Source organism: Neomonachus schauinslandi, chromosome 7 (assembly GCF_002201575.2).
Source record: "Neomonachus schauinslandi chromosome 7, ASM220157v2, whole genome shotgun sequence".
Lineage (NCBI taxonomy): Eukaryota > Metazoa > Chordata > Mammalia > Carnivora > Phocidae > Neomonachus > Neomonachus schauinslandi.
This window is the reverse complement of record NC_058409.1, coordinates 44,761,558-44,778,568: the sequence shown is the minus strand read 5'-3', so window position 1 is coordinate 44,778,568 and position 17,011 is coordinate 44,761,558.

Sequence of the window (17,011 nt, the reverse complement as noted above, 5' to 3'; positions counted from 1 at the left end):
GAAGGAAGGAAGGAAGGAAGGAAGGAAGGAAGGAAGGAAGGAAGGAAGGAAGGAAGGAAGGAAGGAAGGAAGGAAGGAAGGAAGGAAGGAAGGAAAGAAAGAAAGAAAGAAAGAAAGAAAGAAAGAAAGAAAGAGGGAAAGAAAGAAAAAGAAAGAAAGAGAGAGAGAGAGGGAAAGAAAGAAAAAGAAAGAAAGAAAGAAAGAAAGGGAAAGAAAGAGGGAAAGAAAGAAAAAGAAAGAAAGAGGGAAAGAAAGAGAAAGAAAGAAAGAAAGAAAGAAAGAAAGAAAGAAAGAAAGAAAGGGAAAGAAAGAAAGAAAGAGAAAGAAAAAATAAAAGAAAGAAAATAAAGGAAAAAAGAAAAGGAAAAAGAAAAGAAAGGAGGGAGGGAAGGGGAAACAAAGAAAGAAGATGAGGGGAGGGAAGGAGGGAAGAAGGGCCAACTATGCGAGGTGATGGATATGTTAATTCTCTTGATCATGGCAATCATTCCACTGTGTATATGTGTATCAAATCATCATGTTGTACACTCAAATATATACAATTATATTTGTCAATTATTCCTCAATGTGTATTATGTGTTATTTATTATATTATATATAGAATATATTAATATATATTAATTACATATCTAGAAAAATTAAATCATATCTCTACCTCACACCATACACATATAAAATAAATCATTTCCGGTGAATTAAAAGAAAACTCAATGTAAAATAAAAAATGTTTAAAAAACTTCTAAGATAGAACTTATCTTTACGATCTTGGAGTATGAAAGTGTTTTCTGTAACAAGACTTAGCAAGTTTCTTCCATCATTAAAAGACAGCAATAAAAAGAAGGAAAGCACAAGCCATATCACAAATCTCTGCAACTCATATAACCAACAAAGGCTCAGAACTACCATTGTTCAGATTTAGGGAAGTCAAAAGTCAAACGCAGATTTTCAACTGTGTGGTTGGGGCGGGGGGGGGGGTCAGTGTCCATATACTCCACGTTGTTCAAGGGTCAACTCTCTGTGTATGTATGTATAAATATATGTGTACATGTAAAGAACTCCGATAAGTCAATAAAAAAACCAGTATAACAACAACAAAAACTCCAAACAAGTATTCCAGTAGAAAAGATAGAGGATAAAAAATACATTTCTATACAAAATATGTATATTAAGCTTTAATAAGAAATACATTAAAATTATCAAATTCATTATTAATTTGGAAAATACAAATTGAAATCATAATGGGATACCATTTCTCACCAGAACTGACAAAACTTAAGAGGCCAGAAATATCAAATATTGGTGAGAACGTAATGCAATGGGAACTGTCATATGCTGTGGGTGGGAATGCAAATTAGTCAACCATACTGAGAAAAGGTTCAGAATGATCCAGTAAAGTCTATTACGCACAAGCCTTATGATGCGGCAACTTCAATCCCAAATAGGTACAATAAAGTACATTTGCACCAGAAAACAGGTATGCAGAAGAATGTACAGAGCAGCACTGTTTGTAAAAGCAAAAGCTGGGAACCACCAAACACCCATCAGAAAAATACTACATATTCATAGAGTCAAATTCGATACAGCGCTGAAAACAAACGAAAAATCTCAGAAACATACTGTGAGCCAAAGAAGTAAGTCATAGATGATTACATATGGTATTGTTCAATTACATGAAGTTCAAAATTAAGCAAATATAGCATTTTAAGAATATATACATAGGAGGCTAGACTATAAGTAAAATTAAGCACTGATAAAAATCAGGATAGTGATTACGTCTGGTAGAGCAAGAAGAATGCCACAGCGAGGGACATACAGGGAGCTTCTAAGATACATATGATGCTCTACTTACGATTGGGTCCTGGGTACATGGGTGTTCATGTTATGATTTTTTAATTATGCATTATGGTTTATACAGTTTTTAATGTATGTTGTATTTCACAATTTTAAAAGCTATTTTATTTTTTTTTAAGATTTTATTCATTTATTTGAAAGAGAGAGAGAGCATGATAGTGGGGAGAGTCAGAGGGAGAAGCAGACTCCCTGCTGAGCAGGGAGCCTGATGCGGGACTCGATCCCAGGACTCCAGGATCATGACCTGAGCCGAAGGCATTCGCTTAACTAAATGAGCCACCCAGGTGCCCCCTGTCTATTTTAAAACTCCAACTCAAATTTCACTCACAACTTTCCCTGTCCCCTGTTACAAGCCATTCTTGAGACTTGGTGGTTGTATAGTCAGCCGTCCCAGTTTGCCTGCAATTGCCCAGATTTAGCCCTGAGAACCTGTCCCCAGAAAATCCCTCAGTTCTGGGCAGACCAGGAGAGCTACATCTGCTACCTGGAGAGTCTCAAGCAAAAAGGACAGGATTTGCTTGTTCACCTCTCCTGCCCATTCATGACCTTGGAGCAGAGGAATTATGTTATACCTCTGGGACCGCTTCTCCCCCATTCCTTTTCAAAGCCTTTTACCTTGACGCTGAGAGATGAGGAGGTAAGAACACATGACTCTTACTGGTCACCGCTGCCATCTTCTTTTGTTGTCATTGCTTATCTAGCTGAGACTGACTTGTCACAATGACCTTGGTGAATAGAAGCTAGCCCTCTTATGGGACACAGATGTGAGGACACCACCTGTCCAGCATATAGTTCCCTCAGTTGGGAATTCTTATTCCAGGTCAATCTCTTCCTGGCCTGGTAACACACCCCACTCCCTTTTCTGCTCATACCCTACTGGATGTCCACTCAACTTGAGAGAGACAGAAAAGATGTCTCAAGCCTTGCTTTATTCTCTGGCTACCATTTGACTTGGGCAACCCCATATCATTGCTACACCATCAGTAGGAGTTCGGGCCTCCTGTTGTTATCCCCTCTCTCAGCCATGCTGTCTCCAGTCATCAAAACCTCTCCTCAAAAGGCAGAGAGAGCGGGAGAGCAATCCCACTGCCTAAGCAGATACCCAACAGCAAAATAAGGTGCCGGGCTTCCCAACTATGGCCTCCCAAACCTCTAGGAAGGATTCTCCTGGGGCTACTCTTACTCTGAGAGCAGCCCCGCCACGGGGAATAGGGTGGAGGAAAGAACCTTACCACCACCACTCCCCACTAGGCCAGAACCAATAGCTCTCTTTCCAAATTTTTCCCAGTCCTCTTCTCCCGTAGACAAGGCATGGCGGGAGTGGGAAGCAGGTTTAGGGTAACAAGCCTGGCACTCCCACATCTCTGTATGGCCCAGGCAGCTGTCTGGCCCAATCTGAGGGACTAAGCACCCCACTGTCCCTTGGGCCAAGAAAACCATGGCACCAGTGCTTCATTCTCTGTGGGACACAGGCTGTGAAAAACCAGTCTTTCTACCCTTGCCTCCTTGAGCATAAATGCCAAAAGACACAGTATAAGATCTATTCCTGGTGCTTGAGACATCTCCACTATGGCCACACCCTAGGCTGCCAATACATTTTCAGCAACATGCCAATTTCCTTTAGTTGATGCTTTTAGCGAATAGTGAGGTTAACTATATCAGTGCCTTGCAACCCAGGGGCTGCAAGTGAGATGCTCCCTGGGGAGCATTAGCAAAGTCCTGAGGCCTGGCCCTGTCCCAGACCAAGTGAATCAGCCTCTCTGCAGCTGAAGCTGAGCCCAGGAAGTTTTCGAAATCTCCCTTGCTACAGTTTATAACATGTAAATCATACATCAATAAAGCTTATTTTTTAAAACTCCCTGGGTAATCTAATCATGCTTCTATAACTTTTTGAGTAGGCTAAAATAATAACCTTGAAAGAAAAATCGGAATCATGGTAAAGAACACCTTTGTGTGACAGACCTGAAATGAGCATGCCTTTAGGCTATTCGTGATGCTTCGTGGCCTTAGGAAACTGGTTAATGTATTGTCTGTGTTCATAGGAAAAGGGCACTCCATAAACACCAGCTGTATTTAGCAATATATGGCACCACTTACATTTAAAGAGAGAATTGCAACGCCTGAAGTATTTTCATAGCTATCAAAAAATTTTTCTTCGTTTGATGAAAATAGGCAAAGAATTCTTGATGAAGCTAAGATCTAATTTTGGATAATTGGCTTGCCTAGTTGGGGTTCTAGGTCCCTTACCTAGGAACTTTCTCCCAGACACCTAACTATCTGTACGTCAAAGGCTCTAAAACCCAGACCTGTTCCAAGCATCAGATTAGCTAAAATGAGACAAGAACAAAAGTAAGCTCACAGCCAAGAGCATACTGATTTGATATTAATGTGCATACACAGCTAGTCCTCATCTTAATCCTCCACTCGTAAAATTCTTCTCCTAGATCTTAACCTCTCAGTCCCCAGATAAACCTGATTAGCAGAGCCTGCATCACTGAATACATCCAATACAGCTCCTTCTCTAGTAAGACAAAATGAAATTACTTGTCAAAGATTTGCGAAAAAAGCTAGTAGAAAATAGTTACAAGCAAAATTTATTTTAGAGAATGTTTAAATGAGAAACAAGTAAAATAATTTTACCTAAATGACTCAGAAATATGGCCATTGATTTTTTTTTTTAAGAGAGAGTGAGCATGTGTTGCATCAACAGAAGTGTGGGGGACAGAGGGAGAGGGAGGGGGAAAATCTTAAGCAGGCTCCACACCCAGTGTGGAGCCCTATGCGGGGCTCAATCTCATGACCCTGAGATCATGATCTGAGCCAAAATCAAGAGTTGGACTCTTAACCGATTAAGCCACCCAGGTGCCCTGGCCATTGATTTTTGATAAAGCACAAAAGCAGTTCATGTTTTCAACAACTAGTACTAGAACTACTGAACATCTCCATGCAGAAATAATGAACCGCAATGTTAATTTTACATGTTATACAAAAGTCAACTCAAAATGGATTATATCTCTTCGAGATCCTGATTTAAGTTCTTTGGGATATATACCCAAAAGTGGGATTGCTAGATCATAGCGTAGTTCTATTTTTAATTTTTTGAAGAGCTCCCACACTGTCTTCCACGGTGGCTGCACTATTATACAATCCCACCAACAGTGTACAAGGGTTCCAATCTCTACGTCTGTGCCAACACTTCTTACATTTTCTTTTTTTTTTTTTTCATAATAGCCATCCTAACAAGTGTGAGGTGGTACTTCACTGTGTTTTGATTTCCATTTCCCTGATGATTAGTGACACTGAGCCTTTTTTATATACCTGTCAGCCATTTTATGTCTTTTTTGAAGAAATGTCTAGTAACTCCTTTGCCCATTTTGTCATCTGGTTATTGGATTTTTTGCTACTGAGTTCTAGAAGTTATTTATATATTCTGGCTATTGACTCCTTATCAGATAAATGACTTAAAACTTTTTCCCACTCAGTAGGTTGCCTTTTCATTCTGTTGACTCCTTCCTTTGTTGGGCAGAAGCTTTTTAGTTTGGCATAGTCCCACTTGTCTATTTTAGCTTTGTTTGATGTGCTTTGGTGTCGTATCCAAGAAATGATTGCTGAAGTCAATAGTAATAAGCTTGTATGCTGTTTTCTTTAAGGAGTTTTACAGTTTCAAATGTCACACTCAAGCCTTTAAGCCATTGACTTAATTTTTGTGTATGATGTAATATAAGTGTCCAATTTCATTCTTTTGCATATGGATATCAAGTTTTCCCAGCACCATTTGTTGAAGACACTACTTACTATCCTTTCCCTGTTGTATGTTCTTGGCATTCTCACCAAAAGTCAGTTGACTATATATGCAGGTTTTTTTCAGAACTCCCTATTCTGTTCTATTGGTCTCTATGTCTCTGTCTCTATATGAGTAACATACTGTTTTAATCACTATACCTTTGTAACATATTTTGAGATCAGGAATTGCAATGCCTCCAGCTTTATTCTTCTTTCTCAAGACAGCTCTAACTATCTGAGGTCTTTTGTGCTTCCACATATATTTTAGGATTGTTATTCTCTACTTTTGTAAAAAAAAAAAATGCCATTGGGATTTTGATGGGGATAGCACTGAATGTGTAGATCACTTTGGGTAGTATGGGCATTTTAACAATATTCAATCTCTCAATGTATGTATGAAAACAGGATGTCTTTCCATTGATTTGCCTCTTCTTTAATGTCTTTCACTAATGTGTTGTGGTTCTCAGCATTGAAATCAGGGTCTCAAAGACATATCTGCATTCCCATGTTTACTGCCACATTATTCACAACAGCCAAGATATGGAAACAACATAAGTGTTCATTGATGGATGAATGGATAAAGAAAGTGTGGCAAAGATATAAAATGGGATATTATTCAGACTTTAAAAATAAGAAAATCCTGCCATATGTGACAACATGGATGAACCTGGAAAACATTATACTAAGTAAAATAACCCAGTCACAAAAAGACAAATACTACAGGATTCCAGTTATATAATTAAAATAGTCAAACTGATGGAACAGAGAATGGTGGTATCCAGGGGCTGGGGGCAAGGGAAGTAGGGAGTTGTTCAATGGGTGTGAAGTTCCAGTTATGTAAGATGAATAAGTTCAAGAGATCTGCTGTATAGCATACTGTCTATAGTTAATTAGTATCGTACCTTTAAAAATTTGTCAAGAGGGTAGACCTCATGTTAAGTGTTCTTGACACACACAAAAAAGGTGGAGGGTAGAAGGACTTTTTTGGAGGTGATATACTACCTTAACAGTGGTGATGGTTTCACAAATGTATTCATACCTCCAAACTCATCAAATGGTATACATTAAATATGTTCAATTTTTGGTATATCAATTATACCTCAATAAAGCTGTTTTAAAAAGAATAAAAGAAAATATATGTAAAAAATATGACATGATAACAAAAGGATTATAGATCTAAATGTAAAACACAATATTATAAAATTTTTACAAGAAACCAGTAGTGACCTAAGGGTTAGGCAGGGTTCTCAGACATGATTCTAAAAGCATAATCTATAAAAGAAAAGAATTATTAATTTATTCAAACTTACTATCCTTTAGTAAGGATATTTTTCTGTAAATGTTACTTACTGTTAAGAGAACTAAAAGTCAAGCCAAAGACTGAAGAAAATATTGACAAGTCACATATCTAACAAAAGGCTTTTATCCAGAATATATAAGGAATTCTCAAAACTCGTATGATAACAACCCAATTAATAAATGAGCAAAGACAACAAGAGGGCAAAAGACAATTCAACAAAAGGATATAAGGATGTTAACTAAGTATAGGAAAAGTTGTTCAACATTATTAGCCATTCAGGAAATGCAAATTAAAACTATGATAATATGCCACTATACATTCTTTAGAAAGGCTAAAATGAAATATACTGACAGTACAAAGTGCTGACAAAGATATGGAACATCTAGAACTCTCAATCATTGCTAGTAGGGATGCACAATTGTACAAACACTCTGAAAGACAGTTTGTCAGTTTCTAAAAAGTAGAACTTACACATACCATATGAGTCAGCAACCCCATCATTGGGTATTTACCCTGAAGAAATGTAAACTCATGTGCACATAAAAATCTGTACAAGAATGCATGTAGAAGCTTTACTCATAATCACCAAAAACTGGAAACCACCCAACTGTCTTATAACCAGTCAATGGATAAACAAATTACAGCATATACATTCAGTGGAATACTAGTCAGCAAAGAAAAAGGAACTGCTGAAACATGCAATAGCCTGGATGATCTCAAAGAGAGAAGCCCATTTCAAAAGGTTACACCTTATATGATTTCACTTATACAATACTGTTCAAAAGATAAAGCTATGGAAATGAAGAAGAGATCCATCTACTGGATGGTTAGAGGTGGGAGGAAGATGTAATGATAAAGGTATAATAGGAGAGAGTTTATCCTGGTTGTCCATCCTGACTGTGGTGATGATTTCATGAATCAACTCCTATGTTAAAACTCATAGAATTCGGGGCACCGAGGTGGCTCAGTTGGTTAAGCATCTGCTTTTGCCTCAGGTCATGATCCCAGGGTTCTGGGATTAAGTCCCGCATCGTGCTCCCTGCTCAGCAGGAGTCTGCTTCTCCCTCTCCCTCTACCCCTCCCCCCTGCTCATGCTCTCTCTCTTGCTCTCTCACTCTCTCAAATAAATAAATAAAATCTTTAAAAGAAAAAACTCATGGAATTCTATACCCCTTTCAAAATGTTAATGTATTACTGTATAATATTAAAATCTTAATTTTTTTACTTGTTTAAAATTTGAGTACAGTTGACATACAATGTTACAGACAATGTTAGTTTCAGGTGTACAACATAGTGACTTGACTTCTCTATAGGTTATGCTGTGCTCACCACAAGGGTAGCTGCCATCTGTCTCCATACAGCCCTGTTACAGTATTGACTACATTCCCTGTCCTGCACCTTTTAATCCTGTGATTTATTCATTCTACAAGTGGAAGCCTGTACCTCCCACTCCCCTTCACTCCTTTTGCCCATCCTCCTATTTTCTCCCTCTGTCAGCTGTCAGTTTCTTCTCTGTATAAAATTTTCAAATGTTTATTTTACCCATATAGAAGCATAGATGAATCTTGAGAAACAGACACTCTTATCCCTATACAACCTATTCTCCACAGGACTTTTAAAAAGCAAATTTGTTCATGTCAGCCTCTGCTCAAAACATCCAGGGCCTTCCCAACAACCTTAGAATAAAATCCAAAGTCTATAAGGACTTTGTGATCCTACCTGTGCCTCACTCTCTGCCTTCCATCCTTCTGTGCTCTCCCTCGATCCCTGTACTCCAACCATACTGACCTTCTTGCTGTTCCTTAAAGCACATGCCAGTCTCAGGACCCTCACATTTGCTGTTTGCTTTGCCTAGAATTCCCTTCCCTCAGATATCACAGGGCTTGCTGTCTCCTTTACTCAGGTCTCCACTCAAACCTTGTTTCTTTAAGGAGGTCTTCTGGGACCACCCTATCTAAGGTAACAAGTCCCCTGGCACTGCTTTTTACTATTATTATTATTACCATAGTGCTTATCTCAACCGATTGATTAAACCTTCTCCCCTCTCTCACCTTCTCTCTCTCTATTCAATGAGAATGGGCACTGGTTGGTTGGTTGGTTGGTTGGCTGGTTTTTTTCACTGGTGAATCCCCAGGCCCTAAAATAGAATCTGGCACATAGTAGGTATTCAAGTTGTTGTGGGATCAATGCACAAAATATAATTATTTTCATCATGCCACTCAGAAAGTCACAAGTAACTTTCATCATCTCCTTTGTCTTGGTCAGCCCATTACTTGGTCCTTGCCTCTTGTTGGATCCGGTGGACAACAGCTACTCAGCCCTCCTCCTGCTACCAGTTAATTGTGAAAAATCTCAATTTCCTTCCTCCCTACTGAAAAGAGAGAGGACACTTAAATACATACTAAATTTGCTGAAGTTATTTACTTCTGTGTCATTAAAATATTACTAAATGTTATTCAGCCTATTGTTCCTTATCAATGAGCTTTAAATCGTCCTCCTATACTTTCTTTTTGCAACACTGGTTATTTTATGAAGAGATAACATTTTGAACAAAAAACAAGAGTGCTTCTTTGATTTCTGTCGGGTTTTGGGGGGGGGCGGTGAGGTATGCTTAGCCATTTATTTTAGACATATTTCACAGAATTCAAGAGAGCCCATTTTAGAAAATCACTGCATTCTCATTCCATCATATCTTCAGAATTAAATTACTTTAATTTCATTTTATTCTGAAAATAGCTTGTCATAAGCCAATTCTTTGTACCTTGCAACCTACATTTTGCTTGAAGAGGGAATAAGTATAAAGCCACATTTGTTAAATCTGAAGCTCTTCAATTGGTGGTTTGATGCTTTTTTCCAGATTTATAGACAAATGTTAAACTTTGAAATGTCATCTCTTCATTGCCAAATAGCCAATCTTTTCCCTGAGAAATTGCTAGTTCTGAGATCACTGATTGTATCTTTTCAATTGTACCATATTCCAAATATGAAATTTTAGCAATTTTAAGTTGGCCAGAATGAAATGCAAAAAGTCTCAAAGCCAGGCATTTTATAAATAGGAGATGTCTTAAAGTTTAATAAAAAATAAAGTCTGTCTTCCTTGCTTGAAACAATATATCAAGGTATATTCCTAATTTTAAAAGATATTTTCATTTTATGTTTAAAAAGCAATATTGTGCCTTTGTTATAAAGAAAACTTGAAATAGTTTACTCATGTTATAAAGTTTCTCAAGAATGGACAAATTTTAGAATTGTGCCTTTCTTTCTTCAGGCTACTTTCGCAAATAAATGTTTTCTTTTATTCCATCCATAATATCACAACTTGTGGTTAAAATTACATACCCCGCCAAAAAAAAAAGTTACTGAGAGTAACAATTTAGCTCCTTAAGTTAAAACTACATGAGCAATTAAAAGAAAACATAAGGAAAAAACTTCATGACATTGGACTTGGCAATGACTGCTTGAATATGACACCAAAAGCACAGCAAACAAAAGCTAAGGCACACAAATGGGACAACATCAAAGTAAAAACCTTGTACATCAAAGGACAAAACGAACAGAGTGAAAAGGCAAACTATGGATTGGGAGAAAATATTTGCATATCATACATCTGATAAGAGGTTGATAACCAGAATATATAAATAACTCCTACAACTCAACAACAACAAAATCTAATAACCTAATTAAAATATGGGGAGGGCAGGTAAGATGGTGGAGGAGTAAGGTGACCCTAGGCTTGCCTCCTCCCTTGAACACAACTAGATAAATATCAAATCATTCTAAACATCCAAGAAGTCAGTCATAAGTCTTAGAGAACAAAGCTACACATCTACAAACCAAAAAACAAAACAAAACAAAACAAAAACCCGTGGAAGGTAGGAACTGCAGAGACTTCCTGGGAGAAAAGAGCCATGGGTGCTGCCTCAGGGAGGGAGCCCTGATTGTGGAGGGAGTAGTGAGAGAGAAGGAAAAGAGAGAGAAAAAGAGCAGGGAAAAAAAAAAAAGAGAGAGTGAAAACACCCGCAGGAGCCTAAACAAAAAAGCTATTCCCCAAAAACTTTGACGGGAAAAAGGAGAGGGTTACAATACCACCAGTTTTCTATAAACAGCAGAGTGCAGATTCCGAAGTTTCAGGGGTCTGCAACATTGCCACATTCCCACCTGGGAGCTGAGCGGTGCTCAGGCGGGAGAGCAGAGCTGAGCCCCAGCAGCGGGCAGCCTGAGGATCCCCAAGGTCCCCCGGGGAGCAGCAGTTCTCCTATTTGGAGTGCATTTGGTAGAGGTGATACAGCCTCTCTGCGGGCAAAGGACCGTGTGGGCGCCATCAAACCATCTTGCTTACCAGTATCGGAATGGACGCTGGCAGAGCACTGCAAACCCTGGCGCAGGCTGTGCTGTGATTTACCATAAACTCTGAACCGCTGCATGGTCACATGGCTGTCTTCTGCAACAAGCTGTCACCGACAACAGTGCAGGGAAACCCTCGGCAGAGAATCAGTGTGGGTCTGCAACACAGGGGTCTCTGAAATAATGGCTTTTGAAACAGCCTCACCTGAAATAAAACACAGGAGTGCTGTGCCGTTTGGAAGGTAAACAGCTCGGACACAGGGTGAAGGTGTGATTCTGACGGAAACCAGGGACACAGGCCAGGTCACTGTTTGTGTGTCTGGAGGGCTTACTGAAGAGCGGTGCTATGCATTTCTCCCATGGGACACAAGAGAACAGGGAGCAGTCATTTTCTCCCCTCTCCCACCAGCTTGGTCCACCTCAGTAAACTAAACAGCGCCGCCAAGTGGAGAACGGAGGCACTACACCAAACCCCGCACCCTGGGGGCACATCTCCACTAGGGCAAATCCACCTGAGAACCATGGCAGCATGTCCCTCGCCCAGAAGACCAGGGCAAACCCCTTGCCCACACCAAGTTCACTAATCATAGAATGCTGCAAAGCTTCAGCTCTAGGGGAAACAGGATCTAGCATCCTTTGGGGGTTTTTTGGTTCATTTGTTTTGTTTTTGTCTTTGTTTTTGTTTTGTTTGGGTTTTTTTTTTTTTGGATACAGAAAGAATTTTTTTTATTTTTTACTTATTTTATTTTATTATATATATTTTTTTAATTTTTTCTTTACTTCTTTTCTTTTTCTTCTCTTTCTTTCCACCTTTTTCCTATCAAGCGTCTCATAACAAGCAGACCAAAACACACCTAGGATCTAGCTTCTTGTATTTTATTTTATTTTTTAAAAATTTTCTTCAATTTTTAAATTTTTATTTTATTTTGCTTTTTTTTTTCCTCTCCAAAAATGACAAGATGGAGGAATTCACCCCAAAAGAAAGAACAGTAATAAATGACAGCCAGAGATCAATACAGAGATAAGTAAGATGTCTGAATTAAAATTTAAAGCAATTATAAGGATACTAGCTGAGGGGTGCCTGGGTGGCTCAGTCAGTTAAGTGTCTGCCTTTGGCTCAGGTCGTGATCTCGGGGTCCTGGGATTGAGCCCCACATTGGGCTCTCTGCTAAGCAGAGAGTCTGCTGCTCCCTCTCCCTCTGTGCTCATGCTTTCTCTCCCCCTCTCAAATAAATAAATAAAATCTTAAAAAAAAAAATAAGGATACTAGCTGGGTTTGAAAAAAGCATAGAGGACACTAGAGAACCCCTTACGGCAGAGGTAAAAGAACTAAAATCTAGCCATGCCAAAATTAAAAATACTATTACCAGGATGCAGTCCCAAATGGAGGCTCTAAAAATGAGGATAAGCAAGACAGAAGAGAGAGTAGGTGATATAGAAGATAAAATTATGGAAAATAATGAAACTGAAAAGAAGAGGAAAGAAGTAATGGACCATGAAGGTAGACTTAGGGGACTCAGCAACTTATTAAAATGGAATAATATTTGTATCATAGGAGTCCCAGAAGAAGAGAGACAAAAGGGAGCAGAAGGTATATTCGAACAAATTATAGCTGAAAACTTCCCTAATCTGGAGAATGACACAGACATTAAAATCCAAGAAGCACAGAGAACTCCCATTCAATTCAACAAAAGCCAGCCATCACCAAGGCATATCATAGTCAAATTCACAAAATACAAAAATGAGGAGAGAATCCTGAAAGCAGCAAGGGAAAAAAAGTCCTTAACCTCCAAGGGAAGACAGATCAGGTTCATAGCAGATCTGCCCAGAGAAATACGGCAAGCCATAAGAGGGTGGCAGGAAATATTCAAAGTGCTGAATGGGAAAAGTATGCACCCAAGAATTCTTTCTCCAGCAAGGCTGTCATTCCAAATACAAGGAGAGATAAAGACTTTCCCAGACAAACAAAAACTAAAGGAGTTTGTGACCACTAAACCAGCCCTGCAAGAAATATTAAGGGGGACTCTTCGAGTGAGGAAAAAAGACCAAAAGTAACAAAGACTAGGAAGGACCAGAGAACATCACCAGAAACACCAACTCTCCAATAATACAATGACACTAAATTCATATCTTTCAATTGTTACTCTGAATGTAAATGGACTAAACACTCCAATCAAAAGACATAGGTTATCAGAATGGAGGGAAAAAAACCAAAAGATCCATCTATATGCTGCCTATAAGAGACTCATTTTAGACCTAAAGACACCCTCAGATTAAAAAGTAAGGGGATGGAGAACCATCTATCATGCTAATGGATGTCAAAAGAAAGCCGGAGTAGCCATACTTATACCAGAAAAAAATAGATTTTAAAACAGACTGTAACAAGAGATGAAGAAGGAGATTATATCATAATTAGGGGATCTATACATCAAGAAGATTTAACTATTGTAAATATTTATGCCCCCAACTTGGGAGCACCCAAATATATAAATCAATTAATAATAAACATAAAGAAACTCATTGATAATAATACAATAATAGTAGGGGACTTTAATACCCCACTTACAGCAATGGACAGATCATCTAAACAGAAAATCAACAAGGGAACAATGGCTTTGAATGACACGCAGGACCAAATGGACTTAACATATATTCAGAACATTTCAGCCTAAAGCAGCAAGATACACATTCTTTTCAAGTGCACATGGAACATTCTCCAGAAAAGATCACATACTGGGTCACAAATCAGCCCTCAACAAATGCAAAATGATCAAGATCATACCATGCATATTTTCAGACAACAACTCTATGAAACTTGAAGTCAACCAAGAGAAAAAATTTAATAGACTATATTCTTTAGACCAGAATTAGGTTCACAATAAAATTGATTTCTCATGTATCCCCTGCTTCTACTTATACAAAGCCTCCCCCATTATGAATATGCCCCACCAAAGTGGTAAGTCTGTTGTAATTGATGAACTTATATTAACACATCATTATCATCCGAAGTACATGGAGGTTAAAGAACACCTACTAAAGAATGACTGGGTAAACCAGGAAATTAAAGAAGAAATTAAAAAAAAAAAAAACAAACATGGAACCAAATGAAAATGAGAAGATGACAGTCTAAAACCTTTGGGATGCAGCAAAAGCAGTCCTAAGAGAGAAGTATATTGCAATACAGGGCTACTTCAAGAATCAAGAAAAGTCTCAAATACACAAACTAACCTTACCTAAAGGAGCTAGAAAAGGAACAGCAAATAAAGTCTAAAGCCAGCAGAGGAAGGGAAATAATGAAGATTAGAGCAAAAATAAATGATACAGAAACAAACAACAAAAAAAGAACAGATCAAAGAAACTAAGAGCTGGTTCTTTGAAACAATTAATAAAATGATAAACCCCTAGCAAGACTTAACAGAAAGAAAAGAGAAATCATGAATGAAAGAGGAGAGACCACAATCAACATGACAGAAATACAAATAATTGTAAGAGAATACTATGAAAAATTATATGCCAACAAACTGGGCAATCTGGAAGAAATGAACAAATTCCTAGAAATTCACAAACTACCAATACTGAAACAGGAAGAAACAGAAAATTTGAACTGACCCATAACCAGCAAAGAAATTGAATCAGTAATCAAAAATCTCCCAACAAACACAAGTTTGTCTGATGGCTTCCCAGGGGAATTCCACCAGACATTTAAAGAAGAGTTAATGCCTATTCTTCTCAAACTGTTCCAAAAAATAGAAATAGAAGGAAAACTTCCAAACTCATTCTATGAAACCAGTATTGTCTTGATTCCAAAACCAGATAAAGACCCCACTAAAAAGGAGAATTACAGGCCAGTGTTCCTGATGAACATGGGTGCAAAAGTTCTCAATAAAATACTAGCAAATCAAATTCAACAGTACATTAAAAGAATTATTCACCACGATCAAGTGGTATTTACTCCTGGGCTGCAGGAGTGTTTCAATATTCACAAATCAAATAATGTGATACACCACATTAATAAAAGAAAGGATAATACCCATATGATCCTATTAATAGATGCAGAAAAAGCATTTGACAAAATACACCATTCTTTCTTGATAAAAACGCTCAACAAGGGGCGCCTGGGTGGCTCAGTCGTTAAGCGTCTGCCTTCGGCTCAGGTCATGATCCCGGGGTCCTGGGATCGAGCCCCGCATCGGGCTCCCTGCTCGGCGGGAAGCCTGCTTCTCCCTCTCCCACTCCCTCTGCTTGTGTTCCCTCTCTCGCTGTGTCTCTCTGTCAAATAAATAAAATCTTTTAAAAAAAACGCTCAACAAAGCAGGGATAGATGGAACACACCTCAGCATCATGAAGGCCATATACAAAAGACCACAGTTAATATCATCCTTAATGGGGAAAAACTGAGAGCCTTTCCACCACAGTCAGGAACAAGACAAGGATGTCCACTTTAATCATTACTATTTAACATAGTACTAGAAGTCTTAACCTCAGCAATCAGACAACAAAAAGAAATAAAAGGCATCCAAATTGACAAGGAAGAAGTTCAAACTTTCACTATTTGCAGATACTCTATGTAGAAAACATGAAAGACTCCACCAAAAAATTGCTAGAACTAATACATGAATTTAGCAAAGCTGCAGGATATAAAGTCAACATGAAGAAACCTTTTGCACTTTTATACAGCAATAATGAAGCAGCAGAAAAAGAAATCAAGGAATTGATCCCATTTGCAATTGCACCAAAAACAAGAAGATACCTAGGAATAAACCTAAGAAGTAAAAGATCTGTACTCTGAAAACTATAGAACACTTATTAAAGAAATTGAAGAGGACACAATGAAATGAAAAAACAATCTATGCTCATGGATTAGAAGAACAAATATTGTTTAAAATGTCTATACTACCCAAAGTAATCTACACATTTAATGCAATCCCTATCAAAATACTACCAGCATTTTTCACAGAGCTAGAACAAACAATCCTAAAATTCGTATGGAACCACAAAAGACCCCAAATAGCCAAAGCAATCCTGCAAAAGGAAAACAAAACTAGAGGCATCACAATTCCGGATTTCAAGCTATATTACAAAGCTGTAGCTGTACCATACATCAAGACAGTATGGTCCTGGCACAAAAACAGACACATAAATCAATGGAACAGAGCAGAGGACCCAGAATTGGACCCACAACTATATGGTCAACTAATCTTCAACAAAGCAGGAAAGAATATCCAATGTAAAAAAGACAGTCTCTTCAACAAATGGTGTTGGGAAAACTGGACAGCAACATGCAGAAGAATGAAACTGGACCACTTTCTTACACCACACACAAAAATAAATTCAAAATGGATGAAAGACCTAAATGTGAGACAGGAAACCATCAAAATCCTAAAGGAGAACACAGGAGGAACTTCTTTGACCTCAGTTGTAGCAACCTCTTAACTAAAGCAGCAAGGGAAACAAAAGCCAAAATGAATTACTGGATTTCATCAAGATAAAAAGCTTCTGCACAGCAAAGGAAACAACAAAACTAAAAGGCAGCCTATAGGACGGGAGAAGGTGTTTGCAAATGACATATTGGATAAAGGGTTAGTATCCAAAATCTATTAAGAACTTAACAAACTCAGGGCACCTGGGTGGCTCAGTAGTTAAGGATCTGCCTTTGGCTCAGGTCATGGTCCCAGGGTCCTGGGATCGAGCCCCACATCGGGCTCCCTGCTCAGCGGAAAGCCTGCTTCTCCC